The following is a 9,945-nucleotide window of genomic DNA, read 5'->3' as shown; positions in this document are numbered from 1 at the left end:
AGAAACATTATAACCTTTCACACTTTGAAAAGCAGAGGCCGTCTAGACCCATCCTCTCAGGATACCTGGAATCAGTGTTACAAGTACCCCAGGCACATCGTTTTTCCATTTTAGAAGCATAAACCCCATAAAAACAATGCACGCTTCGGATCTTCCAATGCTTCTCTATGGCACTGAAACCTAAAGATGTCCAAGTTCTACTCCCTGTGCAACTGATACTCGACTGCCATTGGCTAGTCTGCGTTCGAGGGGAGGGGCTTACCGATAGGTCAATTTAAGATATTTTGGATGAAAGGAGGCTTGTGACTGTCCCATTGACTGGCAAGGCACAGAAAAGTATGAAAAACATCATCAGAATAGTCATTTTGCCATCAGTGGTTCAACCGTAATGATATATAGCTACGAGAATACTTTTTTTTATGCAAAGAAAACAAAAATATCGACTTTATTCAACAATTCGTCTCCTATGCGTCAGCATGGTGCCATTTTGAAGAATGGACACAAACGTACTCGGTTACTAACGTACCCTCGGTTCCCATAGATACGGGAACGAGTACTGCGTCGCTAGACGCTATGGGGAAAAACTTTTTCTCCGAGGACTGAAGACTTTTTCAATCATGCAGTGTGACTGCACGGCCAATGGCTCGTCAGTGGTACTGCACGAGCCTATGGCGGCAAAGCCCGCCAGAGACTGCCAGAAGGGGCGGGGTCATCTGGCTATATAAGCGGGCGCTTCGCCATAGAAAAACAGGCCAATTTGACTGAAGCGACGACCTGAGTCGTGCAGCTGCATGGCATAGTACGCAGTACTCGTTCCCGTATCTAAGGGAACCGAGGTTACGTTAGTAACCGAGTACGTTCCCTGTCGATACTACACTTGTACTGCGTCGCTAGACGCTATGGGGAACAAATACAATCCCGCCATGCCATGAAGAGAAACGACAATCATAAAACTGGCCTTGAGCAATAAGGCTCAGAGGGACCAATTATGAGCAGGAAGAATCCTGCAGGACTGGCAGGAAGAACTGAAGAGCTCGACATACTGCTTTCATTTCGAGGCAGTTGATGTGCATCTGTCCTTCTGCGTTCGTCCAGGAGCCGAAGGTCGGTTTCTCTCCAACCTGTGTTGGAAGCATCTGTTGTAACAACCTTCCTTCTGTAAACCAAACCCATTGTGACGCCTTGTTCGAACCATTGCAGGTTCTTCCAGGGGGCCAGGGCTGACACGCAGGCCCGGTTCACCCTGACGCGAATGCGTCCATGACGCCACGCATGAGGCACACCCTCGAAGGCGATTCTCAAGAATCGTCTGTGATGGGGGGCTACCTGGATGTGAAAATAAGCATCTTTCAGATCCAGCGAAAAGAACCAGTCCTCTGGGCGAATTTACGAGAGGATCTGCTTCAATGTAGTCATTCTGAATGGCCGTCTCATGAGGGCGCGGTTCAGACGTCGGAGATCGAGGATGGGCCGGAGGCCGCCATCCTTTTTGGGGACGAGGAAATAACGGCTGTAGAAGCCTGACTCACTCTGAGCTGGGGGAACTATTTCTATAGCTCCTTTCACCAGCAATTTCTCCACCTCGGCTCGCAGAACGTGAGCGTTGCTGCTTCGCACTAAGGTGGGGACCCTGCCGCTGTACCGCGGGGGTCTTCGAGCGAATTGAAGTGTATAACTTCTTTCTATAATCCCCAGAACCCACTGTGACACTCTGGGGATGGCCCGCCAGGCCTTGGCCCGTGTGGAAAGGGGTTGGATTAGTTCAGGTGGTGAGTCGCCTTGTGTTACACACTCGGTAATTGGAAGAGGAAATTTGCTCTCTTTTTGAAAATGTTTGTTTTTTATTTTTCTGGCTATAACAGCGGCTGTATGTGGAGGCACTTTTAGAAAGGGCCTGTGATTCACAACAGGTTTTGTAACAAACAGTTTTGCCTTGGCACCCAGAACTGAACGGGGTGCTTGAAGGCATAACAGAGGGCGCTTTGGGGTTGGACCTTGCCCCCTCCTCCTTCTTCCTATCAGATCAGGACGATGCCGGAGGCGCAGGGTCCAAGGTCAGCTTGGGCCTGGGGGGCCCTGACGCTTTGGATAGGGGTAGCGTTTGGCCGAGCGGGAGCGCTGCCGAGGCTCAGGCTTCTTTGTAGGCTGAGCGGGCGACGGCGCAGGTTTAGCTGGCTGTTGCGCTGGAGCAGGCTTGGGGCCACCAGTGGCCGTTGCAGAACTGGACCGTTTAGGCAGGAAGTGTCGCATAGCCTGGGACGACTTCTGAGCCGTGGTGAATCGCTCTGCAAAGCCCTCGACGGCAGGTCCAAAGAGCCCAGCAGGGGAGACCGGTGCGTCGAGGAAGGGGACCTTATCAGCCTCCTTAATCTCGAGTTAGGTTTAGCCATAAGTGGCGTTCCAACACCACTAAGTTGGCCATTGACCTCCCAATGGACTGTGCTGTAGCTTTGGCAGCTCTTAAAGCCAGGTCGGTGGCGCTGCGCAGTTCTTTGAAAACTGCGGGATCAGGTCCGAACTCGTCCATGGTCTGGAGTAGTTTGGCTTGAAAGACCTGGAGCACAGCCATGGAGTGAAGCGCTGAGGCGGCCTGCCCGGCGGAGGAGTATGCTCGTCCTGCAAGGCTTGGAGGGATGAGCAGCCTTTGCTTTCCATCCGATGGCGGAGGGTGGGCAAAGGTGCGCACCCACAGCTTCGTCAAGAGGGGGCAACCTCTCGTAGCCCTTCTCTTCGGCGCCATCCACTGAGGAGAGAGTAGAAGAAGAGTTAGAGCGGAGTCGGGCTGAATACGGAGCACACAACGACTTTGTGAGTTCGTCATGGACCTCCGGAAAAAACAGAGAAGTTCGCTGACGAAAGTTCGCTGCCCCCCCGGCAGGAACCATTCGTCCAGACGACTACGAGTGGGCTCCTCCGGCGTAGACCACTCCAAACCCAGCTCATCAACGGCCTTAGAGATGATGCGGAAGAGCTCGGCATCCATCCCTGGCTTTGCTTCGCTGGGCTCGGCAGAAGAGGAGGGGGCGGGGTCAATGGTAGAGCCCGTAATATCCTCCGCGTCTGAAACTATTAGAGACATGCTGTCATCTAATAGCTCGTCCTCAACAGCACCGAACGAGATCACGTCACTCGCACCAACCGAGGGACGCTGATCCGCGTGTTCAAAGAGGACGGGGGAATCCTCTCTGCATAGCGGGGGCGAGGCACGCGGGGTCTGAGCCGGCGTGAGCTCACTCGCCGCTGAGCGCTTAAGCCCTTTACCCCGCCGTTTTTTCCCACCAGGTCCCTGGGAGGAAGAAAACGGGAGAGCGCAAGGGGCGGAGTCGCTCTCTGAAAAGAAAGCGATCCGAGTGCGCAGAGTCACGAGACTCATGTTTATGCAATATGAACATTCCATCTCGTTCAGAGCGGCCTCTGCGTGGGATTTACCCAAGCAGGAAACACACTCTGAGTGGCCGTCGGCATCGTGCAGAGAAAGTCTGCACGAGACGCACTGACGGTGCGGCATTTGCAACAACGCCGCGATTGCTCTTTTAGAAGAAATTTGCTCTTCTTGAAGGCTCGGTGGATGGCAGCAGGGGATGAGCTGGCGCCTGCTTGATCGCTGAAGCGGCTCGACGAAGCGGGCTGGATCAGCGGGGAGCAGGAAAAAAAGGCAGCCTTCCAATCCGCAGCGATGCGTTTCAACGGCGAGCGTCTGGAGTCCTGGATCAGCGAAGAAGTCGTCGCTGAAGGAGAATTGATCTGTTTTCCTATGGCGAAGCGCCTGCTTATGTAGCCAGATGACCACGGGCTTTGCCGCCATAGGCTCGTGCAGTACCACTGACGAGCCATTGGTTCGTTTTTTATTACTGCACGAACCAATGGCCGTGCAGTCACACTGCATGATTGAAAAAGTCTCCAGTCCTCGGAGAAAAAGGAGTTTTTCCCCATAGCGTCTAGCGACGCAGTACGAGTGTAGTATCGACAGGGAACTGCGTGCAATCATAATTTATTTGTGAAATAATTTAATTGTTCATTTAGTTTCTCAACTGTTCAAAATTTTTCTTTTAATTTCATTTTTGTAAAAGTTGGATTTTAAAAAGTAACTAAAACTATATAAAAAGCAACAATAGTTCAATCTTTCAATGCAATTCCGTACAGAATACTGTGATATAAGTTTGATCAGTTATTGTGATGAATTGGTTCACATGCTCAGGAGAAAACAACGTAATCAACTGTGCAGCAAAAAAGGTCATTTGTTGAAAAGAAAACAGTATAGAAATAGTTTATACATATGTACACATGTAGATATTTAATATGATAAAAAATACTGTCATATTGTTAAAAAGTGCAATATATTATTAGAAACACTATAATATAAGTACTGTATTAATGACTGAATTTAAGTAATAAGTGGAAACAACAATCCGTGTGATTCATTTATAAAGTCAGTTTTTAATTTTGTACAACTAATAACTCATTACCTATTTATTGTTGCATTTCTTTATTTTTGAATAATCTGTGTCCCTAACAAAGATTTAGTTTTATTGACAAAGCTGGTATAGATTCCGGTTTTGCCTTTTAGACAGAATCATAAATACTAGATGCACAATCTTTCATTAGCAGTTATTTTCAGAGCACAACTAGACAATATGTCTTTAAACATGTATTTTATTGTTTGAATGGTTTACTTTTGTTCTATGTAAATAGTCCAGCACTTCTGACGTTTGTGTTTGAGCAGGACTTTTATTTTGGTGGGGTGGTGTGACGTCATAAAGCTGCGCCTGCATCTGTGCTTCAGCTGAAGAAGGTTTGTTTTTCTCTTTCAAAGTTTTCAAGTCAATGCTAACGATGTAAAATGGCTTAATTATTGTTTAATGTAAGGCTGTAGTGATTTAACCAATTGTAACTTTGAAATTCAATTGTAAAAAGTAATGCTCTTTTTGAAACTCCTTGTTGGTTGAAACACTGATTAAAGCACTCAAATGCTGATGTTAAAGTGTGATCTAATGACCGTAATCAACTGATCATTTAGTATCGAAACAAATGTGTATGAAGTGTCTGTATATATTTGATTTAAGGCATTAACTATCACTGTGACAGACTCCTTTAGCAGCTGATTGAGACACACCTGGACATTTAGTTTGGATCTATTTTTCTCATTTTAATCATGACAGTATTGAACCACACAGAAAACAAAACCTCCTGAGATCCACGTGACACACTATTATAAAGATGGCGTTTATTAAAGAGGAGAGTGAAGACTTCAGGATTGAACAAGTATTCAGTCTGAAACAAGAAGATACCGAGGAACAAACAGGTTGGTTTTTATTCTCAGTTGATTATTAAAATGTCAGTTTCTATATTTTTGAAGCATGTCTTGTCTCCAAATTTAAATGGTTTTATTTGACATGGAGCCTCATGTATAAAATCATGTTGAGATCACATGACCAGACAAATACTACTGCTGCCTTCAAGAGAAGCTGAGAAGATCCTACGTCTATATGTTATGTCATGCATTAAAACAAAATAACTTCAGAACCTAAATACATATGAACCTCGTTATCAACTTCTGAACTGGAAACAATGACAGCCATTCATGTCCATCACTTAACTATGCAACATTTTAGTTCTTATTCATGGTGTCCCAAAATAGCACAGTTGAGTACACTTAGATGATTTTAAGTTAATCTTAATAAGGCTCACTAACTTTTGTAGCTTTAATAAGAATGTGAGTTCATAGAGTGAAGACTAAGCAGTGTTTTATTTTTCCTTTTTATTATTTAGTTCCTAAACTGATGTTAAAATGACATTATGTAATGTTTACTTGCAGAAGTTGTTGTTGGGGTGCTTTCTTCTCATAACAAGTGAAGCATGTCTGCTAGTTATATTAGAATCAGAATGAGCTTTATTCGCCAAGTGTGCACAAACAAGGAATTTGTTGTGGTTTACAGGAGCTCTTGATATATGACACTAGATAGTTATGGAAGTTCACAGAACTGACTCCGTAACAGCTAGGTTTCATCTGAGCATGTGGCACTTTAAGCATTATCATATCGAATATTGCATTCATTTTATCCCATTTTTCTTCCATATCACACAGCCCTTTGTACTAAAGAATAAGTTTTCGTATATCAAGTACAACATTAGTGTGTGAAAATAAAAGAGTCCAAAAAAAGATATCGGCTGAACTTCACTACGGACAAATCCGCATGATTGAAAACTTCTGTGATTGTATTTGTCTTCAAATAACAAGTCAAGAGTGTAGGGGTGCAACGGATCATAAATCTCAGTTTGTCTGTTGTCTGTCTTACCCCTTTTCCACCAAGGCAGTTCCAGCGCTGGTTCGGAGCCAGAGCCTAGTTTCAAACCGGTTCTTTGTTTTTCGACACCCAAAGCACCAGCTCCGAACCAGGAAAAGCGGTTCGTAAGTAGCACCAAAACATTGCTGGGCTAGAAGGAAGAACCGCTTGCGTCAGGGGCCGGGTTACCGTGACCAACAAGACGAACAGAAACTTGGACCGCCATATTTGAAATAGCAGCTAAACGCTAACACGTTTGATTCGCCGTGTTTGGATGCCGATGTAGGTTCGCAAAGCCATGAACATCAATAGCAACACAACGTCCACCATTGCTGATAGTTTGTTTAGGCTTGTTCGAGGTTGAAGGTAAATTCTGTAGGAAATTGAACCTCGAGTGCCAGAGTTGAGAACCTCAGAGCTATATAGTAGCTTGGAACCTTGGAGAAACAACTTAGCTTAGTACACTTCTTTGTTTTAGAGAGAACCTATTTAATCTTTATTGAAGGAGGAGTCTGTGAATTGGCGCCTTTCAGATCCAGCATTTTGATTGGCTGATGCTGTCAGAGGGGGCCAGTGTATGGCCTCGCTCTTCTTGTTTAGAACAATGTCTTTAAGGTTTTTCCTATGCATAATTCACTTTCAATGATAAAATGCCTTAACTGAAAATTGAGTGTTTAATCTTATTTCTATACATTACTGACACTCTATCCTCCAATTTGTTAAGTGCTTTGACACAATCTGTATTGTTAAAAGCACTATATAAATAAAGGTGACTTGACTTTCCAAGATAGTGTCATAGCAGTGAAATTTAATAATAATATCTTCCAGGGGAAGAATATACAAGGAGAAAGGCAGAGGACTGTGGGCTAATACTAAGCCCTGTTGCACTTTATACTTGTGTTTGATGAAACGCAATCATTTACATGTGGTAACAGTTCGATAGATATTACCTAACTTAGTCCCGTGCTGTTGGGCACAACGGGGTGACAAGGTCTCCCCATTGTTGTCGAAAGATCGTTGGCAAAGTTTTGGTGGAGGGTCGGCCATGCTTGGGCCCCAATGCATTGTCATTGCAATCGTAGAATATGCCCGGCTAGCCTGAGTCGTCGCTGTGTGATACCAAATAAACCAGGCTTATTTAAGTTAATTGGACTCATTGTAATATGATTTGGTTCCATAAAGTAAATTGAACATGAATCAAGCTCATTCACTGTGGCAACTTATGCTGGGAAACTAACCAGGGCTGGATTTCCCAAAAGCATCAAGTTGATCGTAGATCCATTGGTGGCAATGGGTCTACTATGTACCTAGGCTTACGATGCTTTTGGGAAACGCGGCAGGCTAAGCGGAGTTCCTCTAACACTGACCAATAGAAACACATCGATGCACTACTATTCTATTGCTTTCCGTCTGTTTAGCTCGCATTCACTCGCGTAAGCCTCGCCCCCTCCTGACAGCATTATGAAATATTTGCATGACTTTCTGACATTTGCAGATGGAGAATATACCTGTGACATGTCAGTAATGTGGGGAAAACACAATTTCTCAAATGCAGTAAACAGCACAAATATATTTGCTGTTTGCCATGGTGGATTGATTTGATCCATGATCAACATTAAGGGCTGCTTAACTAAAAGTTGCCAGCCACCGCCAGCGGTTTTGCTGATTTTCACAAAAATTTCATGCCCCCAGAATATTTTGTTGTATGAATATCTGAACATGCAATACATCAAAATAGGCCCTTAAAAGAGACCCTCTACTTTTAAACGAAAAAAAAAAAGCTTTAAGCATTCTTTTTTTTTAATTCAACACTTGAATGTAGGTAGGTTTCATAAAAAAAGCAACATTTTGAGCAAAAAGCTGAGAAAATTGCATTTTTGTTTTTCCGGGCTGATACGCAGGCCGATCTTGTTGGCTTCGTGGTTGATGTGAGAAGATTTAAACTGTGCTAATGCTTGTTCACAAATGGCAATATAAGTCTCATGCTGTCCAAAGGAATGTTGTGCTGGAAAATAATGTTGTGCTTTGGTCATGCATGCTCCGTTTCGCAAGGCGTTTGATAAGGTTGAACGTTTGAACCTTTGTCTTAAACTGCTTTTGTATTTTTCTTCTAGACCTGATTGAGAAGAGTCAAGAGCTGAAGGATTTGGAAGAGGAAGAGCAGAATGAGAAATATCATGATTTAAAAATTGGAGAAAAGAAGATGGGATCTAACAGATTTTTTACCTGCTGTCATTGTGGAAAGAGTTTCAATCGAAAACAAAACCTTACGCTCCACATGAGAGTTCACACTGGAGAGAGACATTTTATCTGTAAACAGTGTGAAAAGAGTTTCACTCAAAAAGGAAACCTTAAAATTCACATGAGAAGTCACACTGGAGAAAAGCCTTATACTTGCTCTCAATGTGGACAGAGGTTTGCACATAAAGGCAATCTTAATTCCCACATGAGAACTCACAGTGGAGAGAGCTCCTTCAGCTGCCAACAGTGTGGAAAGAATTTCCCTCAAAAACAAAACCTTGAAGTCCACATGAGGATTCACTCTGGAGAGAAGCCTTTTACTTGCACTCAGTGTGGAAAGAGTTTTGCTTATAAACATACTCATAATAACCACATGAGAATACATACAGGAGAGAAGCTGTTCACATGTGATCAATGTGGAAAGAGCTTCACGACAGAACTAACCCATAGATACCACATGACCATTCACACCGGAGAGAAACAGTTCATATGTGGTCAGTGTGGAAGGAGTTTCACACATAAAGTAAGCCTTAATCGCCACGTAAGGACTCACTTAGCAGAAAACTGTTTTATATGTCAGCCATGTGGAAAGAGTTTTAGTCATAAATGTAGCCTCAAAATTCACATGAGAGTTCACACTGAAGAACATTCCTTCATCTGCAAATCTGAGTGAACGTTCACACTGCTGCTGAGTGTGGGGCAAATCTGATTGTCCACCGCTTCTTTTCTTTCTTCACCTCTTCAGGATACATCTGACCCTCTACTTTGCTGTAGTAATACGCATTTATATTTACATTTAGTCATTTAGCAGACACTTTTATCCAAATCAACTTCTAAGCAACTTTTGGTAATAAAAATAAAACAAGTGAATTGAATAGAATATTTGTTATATATATATATATACTATTTAAACTTTGCTCATGCTGTGACGTGCCACACTGTGTATCTGAATAATAATATAAATGATGGTCCTATAAATAAAATGACAAGCTGAATGAACTTTACACTACATTTTCTGATTCCTCTTAGTCATTTTGAGAATGTACTGGTAATATGACATCTGGAAGGTACCTCCGTGAAGTTGGCACCCCAAAAAAGAAAAGAAATCACCAAAACTATGCCATTTGTTTGTGTTGATTTGTGACGTAAAAACGATCGTTTGTGCTGGTTTGGTGTTTGAGATATTAAACATAATTTTTTTTGACCGTGCGGCGTAGGGGTGTGCGATATATATTGTCTGCGATAATATCGTAATTGTTGTTTTAACTATATGTAATTTGACATTATCGAGTATTTTTGCAAAAATTTTTCTTCCGAAATTTTCGCACGTTGAAAAATAAATACGACCTCACGATTTGTCAATCACGTTTGCACACTGCCTCCGAAATTTTCGTCCGTCAAAAAAAAATTCGGATCGGGT

The 9,945-nt window shown here is 43.3% G+C and overlaps 1 long non-coding RNA gene across 1 annotated transcript; it reads left to right on the top strand.

Moving 5' to 3' along the window:
• The first annotated feature begins 3,896 nt into the window (after nucleotides 1-3,896).
• Nucleotides 3,897-9,616, top strand: LOC306854941. The gene is made up of 3 exons (XR_013782879.1): nucleotides 3,897-4,792; nucleotides 5,175-5,302; nucleotides 8,399-9,616. It is a non-coding gene; the product is annotated as an uncharacterized lncRNA (long non-coding RNA).
• The last annotated feature ends 329 nt before the right edge of the window (nucleotides 9,617-9,945 follow it).

The sequence above is a fragment of the Barbus barbus genome (assembly GCF_936440315.1).
Source record: "Barbus barbus genome assembly, chromosome: 3".
Lineage (NCBI taxonomy): Eukaryota > Metazoa > Chordata > Actinopteri > Cypriniformes > Cyprinidae > Barbus > Barbus barbus.
This window is presented reverse-complemented; position numbering and strand designations above follow the sequence as displayed.